We start from the raw sequence: 18,457 nt of genomic DNA, 5'->3' as shown, positions 1-18,457 counted from the left end.
CATTTTTCTATCTATATTTAGAGTACCTTTTCCCTTTATCTTGATAGATGAGTTGTATCCAAACCTCACTGAGCCACCATTCCAATCTTCAAGCCTGATAATTTTTTTTTATCACCAGTCATGTGGCTGGAACAGCCACTGTCTACAACCCACAAGTTTCTTCTTTCTGCATGTAGGGTAGTTTGCACTATCATACTTGATTCTACTTTGTCCTTTTCTTTCTCAACCCAAACTGGTTGAATTTCCTTCTTCTTATCAACTGCAATTTTATGCTCCAGTTTGACTATCGGTTCCTTTTCAGGACCTGTCCTCTTCTGCTTGATTTTCCTATTTTTACAATGCTTTTCAATATGTCCAAACTCATAACAACTATAACACTTTACATTCATATTAAATGATGAGGTTGAAAAATTATTGTAGGAAACCGGTTGACTTCTCCTACACTCATAACTTCTATGACCCGATCCATTACATTGATAGCAGATGACATTCATCTCTCAGAGCGCAGCAAAAGAGTTTCTATTTTCATAACTCACAGTGGGCGTATTCATTAATCTATAGCTAGCTAACCTATGTCCAAATTTGTTACGCTGGTAACAATAACCATGAAAGTTTGGAACATACCGGTTTGGTTGCCTTAGTCCTGCAAACATTTGTCTCACCGAGGATCTTCCTTTCATGTTGCTAACTCTAGTGAACCCTTCATGATCAACCTTTGCATTTCTCCTAAGATCTGCATTCTGATACATTGAGTGTGGCCTTTGGTTTATTGATTGTGTATACTGGTTTGTGTGGCGGTTTCTAACAACTTCCGCATAATTTTTCTTACCGGTATCGTTGCTTACTATGAATGTTTTCTTCTCTTCACCTTCACTTGAAGAAGTGAACTGTATCTCCTTACCAGATGTATATTTTATGTTTGAACTTGGTCCTTCTTCAAATCCTAAGCCACTGGTATCTTTAGATTGCTTCTTTTTTCTCAACATTTTGTCCAAGGCTTATGTGCTACCCTCATTTTTGCTCCTCATTTTTAATTCATCCTCTTTTCAAGCTCCTTTTTGAGCTTCACTATTTCTTCTTCTAGGTCTTGATGCTCCTTTTCCTTTTTCATCAAATTAGAGGATGTAACTTCACATATCCTCTCAACTCCTTCCAACTAGAGTTTCAATTCAGAAATCACTTGATTGGACTCATCCAGAGATTGCCTCAGGTGATCTTGTTCTTCTACTGTAGCAAGCTTGACTTTCTTGAGTTCTCTTCTTATCTTACTTAACTCCTCAAGAGAACTTATGGGCTCCCCTTCTAGATCCACTCCAGCTTCAATGTGTTCATCTTCCTCATCTTCCACAACTGGTTCATCTAGTGCCATAAAGAGATTAACTTCTCTTTCATCTTCATGGAAGTCATCTTCTGATGCACTCTCTTCATCTGTGGCATCATCCTCAATGGTATATAGGCTATTATGCTTCCGGTAGCTTCTTCTTTCTTGCCGGTAAACTTTCTTTTCTTTGTTTTTACCAAAAGATCTACTAAAACTTCTTTGTTCATCTCCATCGATTTCATTATAGGGACATTTTGTAGCAAAGTGTCCAACTTTACCATAGTTGAAGCATTTGAGTGGTAACTTTCCTTTATACTTATTGGATCCTCTCTTGAGATTTCTGACAAAGTTAGCTACCTTTGTATCTGAGTCTTCGCTAGATCCTTTATGAGAAACCTCTTCCTTGCCCTTTTTGGTCGAATTGAAAGCTGCCTCTTTCCTTGAAGATGCTTCATTGTTTGTCCTCACATCATAGGCACTTAAGGAGCCAAATAACTCATCCACTATGAAGGTTTTCAGATCCTTGGCTTCCTCTAGGCAGAAACCTTAGTATCATACTTAGATGTGAGAGATCTAAGTACCTTTTTGACAATAATTTCATTACCAATTTCCTCTCCAAGTCCTCTGATGGTGTTAATAGTTTCATCTACTCTATGAAGGTAATCTGCAATCTTTTCTTCATCTTTCATCTTCAAGCCTTCAAGCTGACCTCTTAGTGATTGTAGCTTGGCCTCTTTGACTTTGGCATCTCCTTCAAATAATCTCTGCAATTTATCCCAAGTCTCCTTGGTGGATGCGCAGTGCATGACCTTGACGAACTCATTATTTGACAACCTGCTTAGAATAGCATGTTTAGCCTTTGCATTGTTCTCATACTCCTTCTTAGCAACCATATCAAGGGAAGGAATACTAGGGACAGTATACCCATTCTTGGCAGATATCCACACATCAAAACCAAGAGAGGAAAGATAGGTCTCCATTCTTCTGCTCCAGAAGGCATAGTTAGATCCATCAAACATGGGGGTTTTAAGGAGGCAGACTCATTTCTTGCCATTGTGTTCTTTGACCATAATCTAGCCAAGCTAGAGAAAGATTTGATCAATAGAGAACTTAGGCTCTTATACCAACTGTTGAACACAATGTACCACTGAGAGGGGGGTGAATCAGTGGTTCCTAAAAACCTTTTCTTTTTAAACCAATCTTTGAGTACCGGTTATCAACCTAAACACTAAGCAATCAAACCAGTAAGATATGAGAGGATATCAAAAGAGGCAAACACACAAATGCATAACCCACAACACCAAATTTACAAGGAAAACCCTATATGGGAAAAACCTCAGTGAGAAATGCTAGTGGAGTCTACTGCTCCAATCCAGCCTCACAATGAAACAACAAGTTACAATGATATAGGACACCAACCTAAGGAGCACCAACCCCTGCACTAAGCACCAACTCAGTGTAATAAAATGAAATACAATTTTAATGTAATGAGAGAACCTAGTTGCAAATGAGTTCTCCAACACTTGATCAACTGATGTCTGATAGTTATCACCTTCCTCTGTTTCACCGGTCCTTCTACTATTGGTTATCTGATTTCTCTCTCTGATTACTTTTTTTTACTTTCTTCCTTTCTTCTCTTTCTCATATCCTCACCCTAGATAGTAACACACCTGGATGCCTTCCTAATAATTTAATCTCTACCGGTACACTTGACTATTAGGACTAGAACAGTTCATCAGTTACTATCTCTTTGATAGTTAGAACTTCTCACTGGTTCAGCCTGTTAACTCCACACTCTAACTCTCTATGAAAGGAACTCTCAGACACATAGTCTCTCTTCTTTCTTAAGCTCTCTTTTCTCTCACCTCACATCCAGGATCATCCTCTTCAATCTTGAGTTCATATATTAATATTTGAGGGTTCCTGCCAAAAGTAACATTCAAACAGTGGTGTGCTAGGGTTTTCCTCTACCAACTCAATCCATGTCAAATCTGATCGGATCTATTTTTCTGAAATGATAATTTGCACCATATCCTTGCCTTCCAATGCACATTTTCTCTTTTTACATGTCTGTGACATGCTTTTTGGTGTTGCTCTGTCAATCACCTTTAATGGCTCGGTTGTTTCCTTCAGCCAACAAGTACAAGGATTAGATCATCCTTCAAGGTTAGTTCAATCACCTTGCCACTCTGTCTCCCTCGAGCCGCAACATCCTTCCATTATCCCATGATTTGTGGGTTCTTCATTAATATAGAATTGCTTGTCAACTATCACGTTGATGAATATTTCAACGACCTCTGTGTGCTTGCCACCTGGTGTCCACCTGTCATCCTTGTCGACATCTACCTATTCTTAAACTGCAAAGTCAGTTTGACATCCTTCACTGACCAAGACTCACTATTAGTTCAACTCACCTTATCGGTATAACTTAACTTTACTAGTGGACCTTCATACCTACTGACCTCTTCTTTGTTGATGGATCAACGTGGTCTTCTATCAAACATGCTGGTTCATCCACTAAGTCCATTTACTGATTGCATTATACTTCTCTTTTTCTACCGGTGATCACATGTCTTTGTTCTTCTTTGCTTTTTTGCTTGCTTGTCGGTGGTCTTGCTTTACCGGTAGATGTTGCACTTCATGTGTACCGGTAACATACCTTTTATGCCTACTTACACAATCCATCCTTCATACCGGTTGACATCATTAGTTACTCACTGGTTGAAATCAATGAAAACATACCGGGTGACATAAATGACAACATAATTCAAACATTCATTTTCTCCGGACAATGTTCCCCATGCTATTGATTTGCTGGTAGAATACATGAGTCAGTTAGTTAGCATGAAATTAGCTTTGAGTTCTTGGGAGGTTCTTCTTTTGGAACTGAAAGAGAAGTATAAACTAATCTTTCTAAAGAAGAGAAGTTGATTATTACATGAGTTGGTATGCAGATTTTTGTTGGAAGCACAGTTGTTGTTGCACCAAAAAGATCGACATGTTAATGCTTGATGAAACCATGTGACACATAGAATCTATGAGAGGTGGTTAAATCATATCGCAAACCTATTGCTTTCATTGCACAACACAAGGAGACCAAGGGCGCACACCTTGCAACAATGCCCCCAACGCAAAGGGGGACTTTGAACCTGTGACCAATCTCTAATACTTTTTGTTGGAAACATGGTTGTCGTTGCACCAAAAGATTGACCTATTAATGCCTGATACAACCATGTGATACATAGAATCCATGGGAGGCAGTTAAGCCATGTCACAAACCTGTTGCTTGCACTCCACAACACAAGGAGACCAAGGACGAACACCTTGCAACAAATTTTGACATTCCTTTTTATAGTTGAAAGTGTTGACTTAGTTTTATTTATTTTCTTTTTCATTAAAGACATCCTTTGTCCTTGATGTCAAAGGGGGAGAAAGGTATATGAAAAGGTTCATGGCAATTGGAGAAAGATTTTCAAGTAAGGAGATATATGAGTTAGGGGGAGTTGTGAGAAGATATATTTCTTTATGTTTCTGTTTTGAGATGTTTTGCCATCAATAATGAATGGGGATATTGTTAGACTTGTCTGAATATTGTCATTGTTGTCATTGATTTCAAACCAGTTATCTGGTTTGGTCTAAATGATATATGTAGATGATACATACATGCAAATGATGTATGCAGTTCTAGTATTACTAGGATATGATACAGTAAGGTGTAGATGATCTACTAGAGTCACTTCCAGAGATCCTCATCTATAGAATCTTGAGTAATGCTTATGTTTGGTCCAGGTAGTAGTTGTGTGTTCTGGTATCAGTTATTCTAGTTATGTCAGTTGTATCTTTCATGTTTTATGGATTGATATATGTGGTATGTGTGGCATTCCTATTTTAGAATTTGGAGTTGCTATGCTTGGATTTTTGTGTTTATGGGTTAGCATCTATGGGTCCAAATGATCCCTTTTCTATTCTAGTAATTAAGGTATATGCATTAGTAAATGAATTTTTCAAAGAAAGTGTGTAGAAATCTTGCGAAGGCGGACTTGATTACCATGATTTTGATTAAGGCTTTATTGGATAATGTGTTGATTTGAGCAGCATATTACTTGTGCTTGGCTAACATGTTATCCTGGTGTGTAAGATTTCTGGTATATATATGTGTGCATAGATATGCATGGAGATATAGGAGTGTGAAGGAACAAAAAAAGGCGCAATGTATATGTAAGGTAAGGAAAAGTGTGAGTTGTGGATAGTGAAGCAGTTGGAGAAGAATAAGAGTGTGGACAGTATTGTAGTAATCGCTTACTGGATCTATTGCAGGTGTGTGTGGTCATTGATACATATATCTTTAATTGGATTTGTTGTAATTTTTCTATATTGAGATCTAAGCTTAACCTGGAATTGATTTCATGCATTTTGAGATGCAACTTTCATCAGTTCATTTTTATCTCTTGTAGTGAGCATTCTGGTAGTGAACCATTTTTGTAAATTGGTAGTGAGAAATCCGATAGTGAGCCACCCATTTTGTAAACACCATATAACTAGTTATATTATCTTGAGAGTTAACAATCTCTGTAGATTTTTTCATTTGGGTTTTCCACATAAAATCCAATGTTCCATTTGTGGCTATTTTTTTATGTTTATTTTGCATTTTCTATTTCATGATTGATGTGCTTAATTGATATAACAGTGAACAATTCAAAAGTTGTGAGAAATGTTTTAGTATGTGTGGGAATACTGATCCACCCTCACTCTCAGAATTCTAGTCCCTTCACCCAATCCAATAGGGGGGCACATAAATTAAATATTTATTTAATTTGGGTAAAAATAAATTTAGATAAATAAAAATGTTTATTTAAATTAGGATAAAAAAAGGCTTATGAAAGTATTAGAAAATTAATTAAACAAATAAATATTCATTTAATTAATAAAAGAAAAAGTGGCAACCAAATAAATAATTTTTTTATTTAATTACGGTAGGACTGTTGGCAATTGGAGGAATTGATTATATGTTGCATTGATGTTTTGTCATTAATGGCAACACTAGCTATTTTGGTTGTTTACCAATTTCTGGTAGGTTCTAGTAGAGAGGTTGGATTATGGTATTGATCCAGTATGCTTTGACATGTTTCAGTTTGTGGAATTGGTTTAGATCTGCCATTCATGCTATCCAGATGTGTATCACAATCAATTGGTTCAAGATTTGATCACTCAGGAGCTACTATTTGTTCTAGTAAGCCTTTTGGTCACCAGTAAGGGTTCTACTGATAGAGCTTTATAGAAGATCTTTTGATGCATGTGATAAATGGTGTTGGCGCGACTTATAGATGGCTTTTGAGATGTTGGTGGTTATCTCATTTGTGTTCCTATTGATTGGTGTTGTTGGATTTGGGTCTGGACCTAATGCTATCTTATTCGGCTAGGTTATGGACCAGTTTATGTAGCATGTTGGTGGATGATCCTTATGCATTTCTGGTTGGATCTATTAATTGTATTATGTTGTTTTGGTCTTAGGCCGACTTGGTTGGTCATTGTATTACGGGTTTATTTTATGAATTTATTGTATTATCTTTTAGGTGGCCGACCTAAATGTTTAGGTCCCAGGTTGGTATAAATATGCTGTAAGATCTCTTTGTAGATCATGGTTTTTTGGGATATAGGTTTATCTGTGTGTGAATAATGTTGTAATAATATGCAAAGTTTTTGGTTGATCATGCATGATCGAATTGGGTTGGTGAAAGAGGTTTAAAACCTCCGGTACTGAGCTTAATTGGAACAGTATTCAGGCATAGGAGATGCTATTCTTGCAGTTCACTCTTCTTTCAAGATTGTAGTCTGGATTTATTTTGTAGTCACTGAGGCACCTTTTGTGATGAGCAGTGTGCTCTAGGTTGTTGGCCTTCTTGCATGTGCATCCGCCTCTTTATGTAATCACATACATGCTGCAAAAGTATTATCTGACTGTGGGTAGGCTTCCCACCATGATTTTTCCCTTTACCGGGTTTTCCACGTACAAATCTTGGTGTTATATTTTGTGGATGGTTGGTAAATGTTTTGTAGATTATATTTATGCTTGACTGTTATATCTACTATTCTGGTATTTGGTTTATGTATTTCGGTAACAAGGTTTTAATGCTTAAATTTCTATAATCTGTTAACAACTTATTCACCCCCCCTCTAAGTTGTTCACCGGTTATTTGAGTTGTCTAACAATTAGTATCAAAGCCTAGTACTCTATGTAGAAGCTTAACCACTTGAGGAAGATCCTATGGCATCTAATAGTTCAAGTTCATCAAGTTCATCTGTAGCTGTTTTCTAGAGAGAAATTCCTATGCTTGATGAAACAAATTACAAAGTATGGAAGATTCAAATGGAGACTCATCTGAGATGTCTTGGTAAGGAGATTTGGGAGATCACTAAGAAAGGATATATACCTCATAATCTGGCATCTCGCAATCCTCCTCCGGTAGGCTTGGATAAGGACATTGAAAATGATTGTAGAGCTAGAGAAGCCCTTTTGTGTGTACTTTTTTATTAGCAAATTATGGGACTAACCGACAAATCAACTACAAAGGCTATATGGGATAAATTCGAGACTCTAAATGAAGGTGACCCTACTGTTAAAATTTCTCAACTTGATGGCTACCAGGTGAGATATGAGAACCTAAAGATGGAAGAAGATGAAAGGATTACTGCTTTTATGGAGAGAGTAAATGAAATTGTTCTTGGAATTCAGTGTTGTGGTGTATCTCTGAGCAAAGATGAATTTTTTTTTAAAGTATTGAGAGCTTTGCCACTGGCTTATAAGATAAAGGCTACTATAATTAATGAGTTGAGAACAACGGCAAACAATTTTGTTAATAGAGATACCTTGGTTGGGAAGTTATTTGCTTTTGACCTTGTGGAATTTGGTCCTTCTGGAGTTGCAAAATTTGAACCTTCTTTTCATGCATCTACATCATCTAGCGGCAAGAGTGATTGGAAAGCCTTATATGCTAAGAAACTAGAGGAAATGAAGAAAGAAGATGAAGATTTTGGGCAGCTTGAATCCCTATTTTCTAGAAGAGTACCTAAAGGTCCGAAAGGAATTAAGTATGAAGTAAAAGCACCTTTTAAATGTTTCTCATGTAATAAGATAGGTCATTTTACATCTAGATGTATTGAAAGGAATTCAAGATTTGAAGAAAGAGATAGAATATCTTTTAGGCCTAACCATGATTATCAAAACAAGCATAAGTGCAAGAGGAACAAAGACAAATCATGTTACTCTACAGATGAGGAAGGTGTGACTGATTCTGATGATGAATCGACACATGATTCAGCTAGTGGATCCAACAATGGAAAGGAATGGGTATTCTTGGCTATCAAGGAAGATGGTTTAGTACCTGAAGAAAAGGCCCTTGCTTCTAAAGTTGAAGACAAGGATGAATGGGTGATAGATAGTGGATGTTCACATCATATGATTGGAGATAAAATGAAGTTTCTATATTTACAAGAATTTGGTGTCCGTCTAGTTAGATTTTGAGATGACAAAGCATGCATGATCAAGGGAAGAGGAACTATATCATTGAATGGTAAGAATGATACTGATAATGTTTATTATGTTTAATATTTAAGGCATAATATTTTGAGTGTAGGATAGCTGGTAGATAAGGGATTTGAGTTATAGTTCAAGGATGGAAAATACAAGATTATCAACAGTCCTGGATTGGAGATTGCAACTGGTAGTCAGACTAAAGGTAATATCTTTCATTTGAACTCCGATGAGAAGACATGTTTGATTGCACAAATTGATGAGAGTTGGCTATGGAATTTAAGAGGTAGTGTCATGTGAATTTTGATTGTATTTTATAGACCAGTTCTGCTAAGGTAGTTAGAGATACACCTAAGATTGTGAAGCCCTATAATTCGGTATGTAAGGAATGTCAAATGGGAAAGTAAGTCAGAACTTCTTTTAAGAGTATACAAGACAAATCTAATGATTTTTTTGATCTTATTCATACTAATTTGTGTGGTCCTGCTAGAATCAAGAGTTTTTTAGGGTGATAGATATTTTATGCTAATCATTGATGACTATTCTAGAATGATGTGGGTTACTTTTCTAAGGGAGAAATCTGAAGCATTCAAAAATTTTAAAAGCTGTAAAGCTAAAGTTGAGATAGAGACATGATTGAAGATTAAATTCTTAAGGTCTGATCAAGGTGGAGAATTCACATCCGGTGAATTTAACAGTTATTGTGAAAAGAATGGGATGAGGAGATAGTTATATGCACCCTAGACACCTCAGCAGAATGGAGTTGTGGAAAGGAAGAACATAACTATCTTGGATGCGGCTAGAACTAAGATGATGGAAGCTAATCTACCTCATATCTACTAGAGAGAAGCTATGAGCATAGTGGCATACACATTTAATAAAGTTCATATCAAAGGAGACACCGGTAAGACATCTTATGAGTTATGGTCTGGTCATACACCTACAGTTAAGTATTTCAAAATATTTGGTAGTAAATGCTATATCAAAAGAGATGATTCCATTGGAAAGTTTGATCCTAGATGTGATGAAGGGACATTTCTTAGTTATTCAAATGAAAGCAAAACATATAGATGTTATAAAAAAAGATTGGAGAGAATTGTGGAGAGCACTAATGTCAAGGTGGATAAGTTGAACAGAAGTCAAATCAGAACTTATGAGAGAGAATCGGTAGTGGAAATGATCATAACTGAACCGGTAGCACCTACATTGGAACATAATGTTGAACAAGTTACTCCAACAATATTAGAATATTCAACAGTAAGTGAAGATCAAAGCAAATGAACAGAAAATCAGAAGACTCCTAAGTATGTTAGGTTAAATCATTCAGAAGATCACATCATTGGAGACAAGAATAAAGGTGTGATGATAAGAAGAAGGTTGGCAGCTAATGAGGTATGTTTAATTTCTCAAATTGAACTGGCATCAGTAATTGAAGCATGTAAAGATGAATGTTGGATAAAATCTATGGAAGAGAAATTAGATCAAATAGAAAAGAATAATACATGGACTTTAGTTCCCCAGCCTAAAAATAAGAATGTTAATGATGCAGGAGCATCCCCAGTTCACAGCAATCTTGCATCAACCAAAAACATTTCCTTTTCTATTTGTCTTCTATTAGTAGTTTTAGTTTTTCTTTCTATGTGTCCTAGTTTTGGCTCACCCATTCGTATGGAGTTGGATTCTACTTGAAGCCTTGATCATCTTGCTTTCATTCTAACCGCATCTCATTTGGATCACTTTCCAGCAAGATATTGCTATTGGTTTCCTTGATAGTTTCTTGTTACCGATTTCCTAAGACCTATTCTAGTGATCTACTAGAACCCATTCTGAAGCTTGTGGAGCCTTGGACATTGATCTCAATGTTTCTTGGCATGTGGCCGACCTTGTGCGTTTCATCCTTTAGATTTTCTGGAGGAATCTCTTGGTGGAGGCTAACCTCATTCATTTTTGTATGTTAGGGTTTTGATCCTTTTTGGGCCAACCAGATCCCTTTGGATCGATATATATATATCTTTGTAACCATGATTAAGAATGTAATAAATCAATCAGAGAAATAATGAGTATCAGATAGATAGACTATGCCTAGAAGATAGATCTTTTGATTCAAGGTCCCGGTGTGACCTATTCTACCAAGTCTGTGTGTTGGCATGTTGTAACCCGGTTGTTACCGGTTGGATATAATTAACTTTCATGCAATAAAATTATTTTTTATACATTGCCTCCATCATATCTGTATGTTTATGTTGTGTTAACTCTTGCTGACCTATTTGGAATGATCTCCTCGAGGTCCCTCCTCACTGGTGACTACTTCAGTTATTGGGACTAAATGGGTTCTTAGGAATAAATTGAATGAAGATGGACAAGTTGTGAGGAATAAGGCTATATTGGTTTGTAAAGGATATTCTCAGAAAGAATTGATTATGATGAGGCTTTTGCTCTGGTAGCTAGGATTGAAGCTGTGAGATTATTTCTTACTTATGCTACCCATAAAAACTACAAGATTTACCAGATGGATGCTAAGTGTGCATTTATGAATGGAGATCTTGAAGAGTAAGTTTAAATTAAGAATCCTGATGGATTTTCACTTTCAAATAACAAAAACATGGTTTGCAGGTTAAGGAAAGCTTTATATGGATTGAAACAAGCCCCTAGAGCTTGGTATGCAAGATTGGATAAATATATTTTGAAGCTTGGTTTCAATAAAGGTAATGTTGATAGTAATTTATATTATAAGATCACTGATGATGACATATTTATTGTTGAAGTCTTTATTGATGATATCATTTTTGGAGGTGAGGATAAGTTATGTATGGAATTCTCTGATAATATGAAGAATGAATTTGAGATGTATATGATTGGGGAGATAAAATTTGTCTTAGGTTTGTAGATTGCTCAGATTGATAAAGGTATTTTCATCTATCAAACTAAGTATGCTAGGGAGCTGAAGAAATTTGGTATGGAAAATTCTAAACTTGTTGGTACACCTATGGTTACAAATGAGAAATTGACTAAGATAGATGCATCAACACTGGTAAATCCTACAAGGTACAAACATATGATTGGAGGTTTGCTATATCTGACTCAGACTAGATAGGATATAATGAATGCAGTTGGTATTATATCAAGATATTAGAGTGATCCTAGAGAGAATCATGAGAGTGCGGTGAAAAGGATTTTCAAGTATTTGCAAGGAACAACTGAATATGGTTTGTGGTATCCTAAAAATGATGATTTTACCCTATGTGCATATACAGATATAGATTGGGCTGGAGATGTTAATGACTGGAAGAGAACATCTGGTGGAGATTTATTTCTTGGAAAGAAACTTACTTGATGTATCAGCAAGAAGCAGTCATGTACCTCTTTATCTACTGTTGAAGTTGAGTATGTTGCTACTGCTACTAATTGTACACAATATCTATGGATGAAGCAAATGTTGAAGGATATAAGGGTGGACTGTAATGCATCGGTAGTTATTCACTGTGATAACTCCATTGCTATTGACATATCAAAAAATCCAGTATTTCATTCTAAGAAAAAGCACATATCTGTCAAGTACAATGTTTTGAAGGAGAAGATGGAAGCAAATGAATTCAGACTAGTTTTTGTGAACACTAAAGAGGAGATTGTAGATATTTTCACTAAACCTTTTCCTAAGAAATCATTTGAGTACTTCAAAGACAGATTGGGGGTTTCTGCCCCTCCAGTAGAGACCTGAGTGCTGCTGATTGGCATCGGTCTGGTATGAATTTACAGAGCTACTTTTCATTCTAGATTGATGTGTTGGTGCTACTACTTGGGGGGAGTAGTCAGCTGCGTACTTTAGTGGATTTATGATTTTTCTTTGATATCCATGTCAGATTTTTGGCATTCAATTCAAAGGGGGAGAGATATATGTGAAAAATAAAGCTTAATAGGGATATCATTCATAGGGGGATTTTGTTAGCTTCATTGTAATATCATCTTATGGGAGATTGTTGGATATCTTCCTTCGGGGGAGACTTGTTTGGCATTTCGTGGCACTTGGATGTTTTTCACATCTAGTGTTGCCATCAATGTGAAAGGGGGAGATTGTTGGCAATTGGAGGAATTAATTATGTGTTGCTTTGATGATTTGTCATTGATGGCAACACCGACTATTTTGGTTGTTTACCGATTTTTGGTAGGTTCCGGTAGAGCGGTTTGATTATGATATTGATCCGATATGCTCCAGTATGCTTTGGTTTGTGGAATTTTTTTGGATTTGTCATTCAGGTTATTTAGATGTGTATCATGATCAGTTGGCTCAAGATTTGATGACTTAGGAGCTATCATTTGTTCTAGTAAGCCTTTTGGTCACTGGTAAGGGTTCTACAGATAGAGCTTTGTTGAAGATCTTTTGATGCACGTGATAAGTGGTGTCGGCGTGGCTTCTAGATGGATTTCAAGATGCTGGTGGTTATCTTGTTCATGTTCTTGTTGATCGGTGGTGTTGGATTTGGGTCCGGACCTAATGCTATCTTATTCGACTAGGTTATGGACAATTTTATGTAACGTGTTGGTGGATGATCCCAATGCATTTATGGTTGGATCTATTGATTGGATTATGTTGTTTCTATCTTAGGCTGACTTGGTTGATCATTAGATTATGGGTTTATGTTATAAATTTATTTTATTATCTTTTAGGTGGCTAACCTAATTGTGTAGGTCTCGGGCTGGTATAAATATGACGTAAGATCTCTTTGTAGATCGTGGTTTTTTCGAATATAGGTTTATTTGTGTGTGAATAAGGTTGTAATCATATATATAGGTTTTGGTCGATCATATGTGATCGAATTGGGTTGGTGAAAGAGGTTTAAGACCTCCGGTATTGAGATTAAATGAAACTGTATTCAAGCATAGGAGATGTTATTCTTGCATTTGACTCTTCTTTTCGGATTGTAGTCTGGATTTATTTTGTATTCAGTGAGGCTCCTTTTATGATGAGTAGTGCGCTCTAGGCTGTTGGCCTTCATGCATGTGTAGGTCCCTTTTTATTTAATAACATACTTATTGTAGAAGTATTATCTCACTTTGGGAAGGCTTCCCACCATGGTTTTTCCTTTACTGAGTTTTCTACGTACAAATCTTGGTGTTATATTTTATGGATGGTTGGTAAATGTTCTATGGATTATATTTATGCTTAAGTGTTATATATGTTATTCTGGTATTTGGTTTATGTATTTCGGTAATAAGGATTTAATGCTTAATGTTCTATAATATGTTAACAACTGATTTACCCCCCCCAGTTGTTCACCAGTTATCTGAACTGTCTAACAAGGACAACTTTAGGTGTCTACAATTATTCTTTTATATTCAACCCCTATCCAATGAAATTTTCTTCAAATTTGTTCAATTTTGGTAGCTAATTAGTTAAGCATTTTAAGCAAAGAAACTTATTAGATCTAGGTATACTATGTATAATTTATTTAAGGAGCTAAAATTTTCTTTGTTGGGGTCGTAATATTTCCTTTGAACCCTATTCATTTTTTTGCATCTTCTCTAGAATAATTTTTTAGTACAGTAATATATTATTAAATATTAAAGGGTATACCAAAATAAGAGAATAGAAGTTGTTTATAAACACATTAGAGAATGGAGACTATCTTCTATTGTAGATTCTTATTTATATTAATAAAGTAAATATTGATTTTTAATAGTTTATAGATTATGTTGAATTTGTAGTTTATCTACTTAGAAAGTGTTTCTAACTTTTTTCTTCCACAACTTAATAATTTCAAAATAACATAGTTTCATCCATAATATATTGAATCGAGGATAAGTCCACATGTAATACAAATGTTTAAGGCCTGAAAGATGATAGTTCCTTTTCAAACAGGAGGTATTCATTTCCCAACACCTCCACCATTAAAATAGAGAGATATGGAGACAAAGGGTCACCTTATCTCAAGCCTCTACTATTAAAAAAGAATTCCCTGCATATATAATTCATAAAAATTAAAAACTTAGGTGTGATTATTCATTCCTAGTCCCATAACCTCCTTGAAGAATATAATCTTCTCTAGAATGTTTAAAATGAAACCTCATGAAACCTTGATTAGTTTTTTGGAATATTCAATTTTAGTATCATACCCACATTTTCCCTTCTTTACATAGAATGTAAAATATAATGTGTGGTGATGATAACATCTAGAGTTTTTCAGCCTAGGATAACTACATTTTAATTATTAGGTACCATCTTGGAGAGGTGCACTTGAATTATTAAACTACGACTTGAGACAAAATCTTATAAATTATATTATAAAGTATCATTGGATGAGAGACACTATTGGTAACTACATCACTCATCTTATTTATTAAGGCTATACAATTATTCTTAATCTAATTTAGGATCTTATAAAATTGAATAAGGTCATGTGCAATAGTAGTAACATCGCATGCAAAAATATCCCAAAAATCATAGAAAGGAGTTGGAGGATAACCATCAAGATCAAGGGAACTAAAAATCCCCAAGAAAACATTACAACCCTAACCTTTTACTTTAAAACACCCTTAGTTATCTCTCACCTTCCCTCCTCAAAGAGAGATCAATGTATGACCTCAATTAGTTAGCCTTTCGCATGCATAGAGCTAGGGATTTGTTTTACTAAGAGGCTCTTAAAAAATGGGAACCCAAGTCGATAAGATCGTCATATGTGTTAGCGTCTACTCCATTCTCATCTACTAACCTATATATACTATTATATTTCCTATGTCAAAGAATTACTTGATGATAAAAGAAGGTGTTTTTATCTTCTTTAATGAGTCACTCCACTCTATTTATTAACTTATAAAAGATATCCTCTCTTTATAATTTAATGCCACTACTCAATAAAATATATTTCTAAAGAAATTTTTCTTATCATTTCTTGTATTATTATTTTTTATTAGGGAAAAAGTGGGTGTTACAATGACCCAAAACCACCAAGTTACATATAAAAATTTAAAACAAGTAGTCTAAGTTCACCAACAATGAAAATTTGTCAAACATACAAAAAGACAACAGACCAAACAAAAAGACAATAAGAACTAAAACCCCAAAAGCATTAACCTAAAGACTTAATAATCTCGGCTATCTCAATATCTAGATTATTAATCTCTTGGGCCAATCTTTTCAGGTCCTGAAGCTCCAGATTCGATGACTCTGCCTTTCTTTTTAGATTGGCTCTAGTTCTCTTGGACAGGCAAGGATCCTCTTTCTGGTCTTTTTCTCTGTCAGCATCGCGGTCCACAATCAGGGTGTCGTGTTGGGATTTTTCCAGTTTCTCCACCATCATCTTCATTGGCACCGCATAATTCTTGATGATCTTGTGACTTTGTTTCATTATTGCATTCAAGGACTCCTTGATTTTGATAACTTCCACCTCAATCTGCAAGATTTTCTTCTCATTATCTTTTTTCATTTTATCAATAAGTTTCATTGTTCTTTGTAGACATTCTGCCATGGATAGATTTTCCTCCTCTATCCTAGATTGCCCCTATAGTCTTCTGGGGCTATTCTTTATCAACCATCTCCTCCAGTTTACTAGAAGTTGCCCTATTCTTTTGGTTAAGGTCATTGATTTCATGAAAAGACCATTTAAAAACCCTAAAAAGGTCCACTGCACTATTCCTTGCAATAAACAACATATCATCAAGAGATTCCTTGTCCAATTTAAAGTGATGTTCATCTAGTTTGAGATCTTTTAGAAATCTCATCTTGTTCTCTCTATCAGTAATAGGGTGGGAGGAAAGGGAATCTTCAGGGGAACAAGAAGTATCAGAAGGGTCACCCAACGAATCCTCGGAGTAAGACAACATTTTTTTCTTCGTAGAGGCTTCATTTTCTTTTTAGCCTTGGAGAGGGTTTTCACATAGGATTCAGGTTTACCCAAAGGCTTGATCAAAGGGAATTTATTGGGAGTCTTTTTTAGGGGAGGATAAATTTGCTTCCCATTCTCAATCCCCATCATACATTCACTCAGACACATTGGTTTCAGTGTCATACCCATCAGAGTCTAGGGAGAGAATGAGTTTGGATGGAGCAGGAAGACTAGTAAAATGCTCATGAATAAGCTAGATAAAGCCAACATGCAAAATAGGGGTACTCCTTGGACATTTACGGTGTTCCAGAATACAGTGCTTAAGAGAACACAATAGATAATAGGGGAAAGAAACCTCGACCTTGTACCTGAAGTGGTTAAGGATGATGAATTGATAACCATACACCCTGGTAAATCTCCCATTGACGGTAATATATTCCATCATCACCCTTAGAACCTCCCTCCAGAGCTTTTTAATGGTGTCAGCCTTGAAGTGACTATTTGAAACATTTACCAGCGCTTCCCTCTCCTCCTTTGATTTGGGGAAATTCATGATCGCTTCATTATAAATCTTCCTATCACAGAAGAATTTCATGCCTTCAGTAGAGAGGCTCATAAGAATTTTTTGATGAAATACCTCATATTATTGATGTTAGCACCATGCAGCTTATCTAGGAAAGGTTTCAACTCCCCTTCAACAATCTGATTCCAAACCTTCTGATTCTTCTGGTGCTTTTCACAGCTTTCTGGCTCCACCCTTTTCCTAGTTCACCCCATTTTTTTGCAAGTTTCTTTCTTCTCACTTCCAGAGTAGCTAATCTTGGTAACCTATTTACAACAAAGCCTAGGCACCCACAAAACATGCCATTTCACGTGGATAGAAGGGATAATTATGGTGTCGATGAAGTATTGAATGAATTAGTACCTTGCATTGATCCTCTTAGTCATTTTTTGAAATGGCAGCCTTTCCATGATGATGGGGAGGTATACTCAAAGAGAGATAATTCCTTGTTTAAGGGCAGTTAGGTGTTGTCTTAGTGGACTTCATTCATTTTTCATTTGGTCTACTAATCAATTTAGATACATCAACTCTCTAAGAGTGCTCCCAATCAAGATGTACTCACTGGTTGCCCAGGCATGGTTGAGATTCACAACGGTAAATCCAACCTTTCACTCTTAAACTCCTAAAAAATTCTTGTAAAGGTTGTAGTAGGTGTTTATGATGTTTTCCAAGGGTATTCAACTGGTTTTGAGTGGGGGTTTGATTCATTTTCCCATCGCTCCTTCCTTTCCCTATTTTCTAGGCCCAGTATCCCTAGAGCCCCAATTAGCCCTACCTAATCGGTTTTTGTGGATTTTCTCACAATTTCCCCAAAGACACACACAAATGCTTTGATTATTAGGATACCCTTTTGGAATTAATTTCCAATTTATGAAGTGAGAAATCTCAGTTTGACCGTACAGGTACAAAACCCGAGAAATACTTGTTTTGTACTTTTACCAAGGGTTAGTGTCTTCCTTGATCTGCCACACCTCCAAGCTCACACATATTCTCTTCCACACATCACTTGTTCATCTCAAACACTCTACAACTCCAACCTTGCTCATTCCTACAAACACTTGCATAATCTCATTCATTTCCTAACTGGGCTATGACTGAGCTCGCCTAGGAAATGATGCTCATTGGCCTTCCAATGACATCCAAAGGAAAATAAAAGCTATATACACTATAAAAAAATTTGATGGCTTGAGTAACAAGGGTTATTGAGAAGAACTCAAAGGACT

The sequence above is a fragment of the Cryptomeria japonica genome, chromosome 3 (genome assembly GCF_030272615.1).
Source record: "Cryptomeria japonica chromosome 3, Sugi_1.0, whole genome shotgun sequence".
NCBI lineage: Eukaryota > Viridiplantae > Streptophyta > Pinopsida > Cupressales > Cupressaceae > Cryptomeria > Cryptomeria japonica.
The sequence above is the reverse complement of the archived record's forward strand: the minus strand, read 5'-3'. Positions refer to the sequence as shown.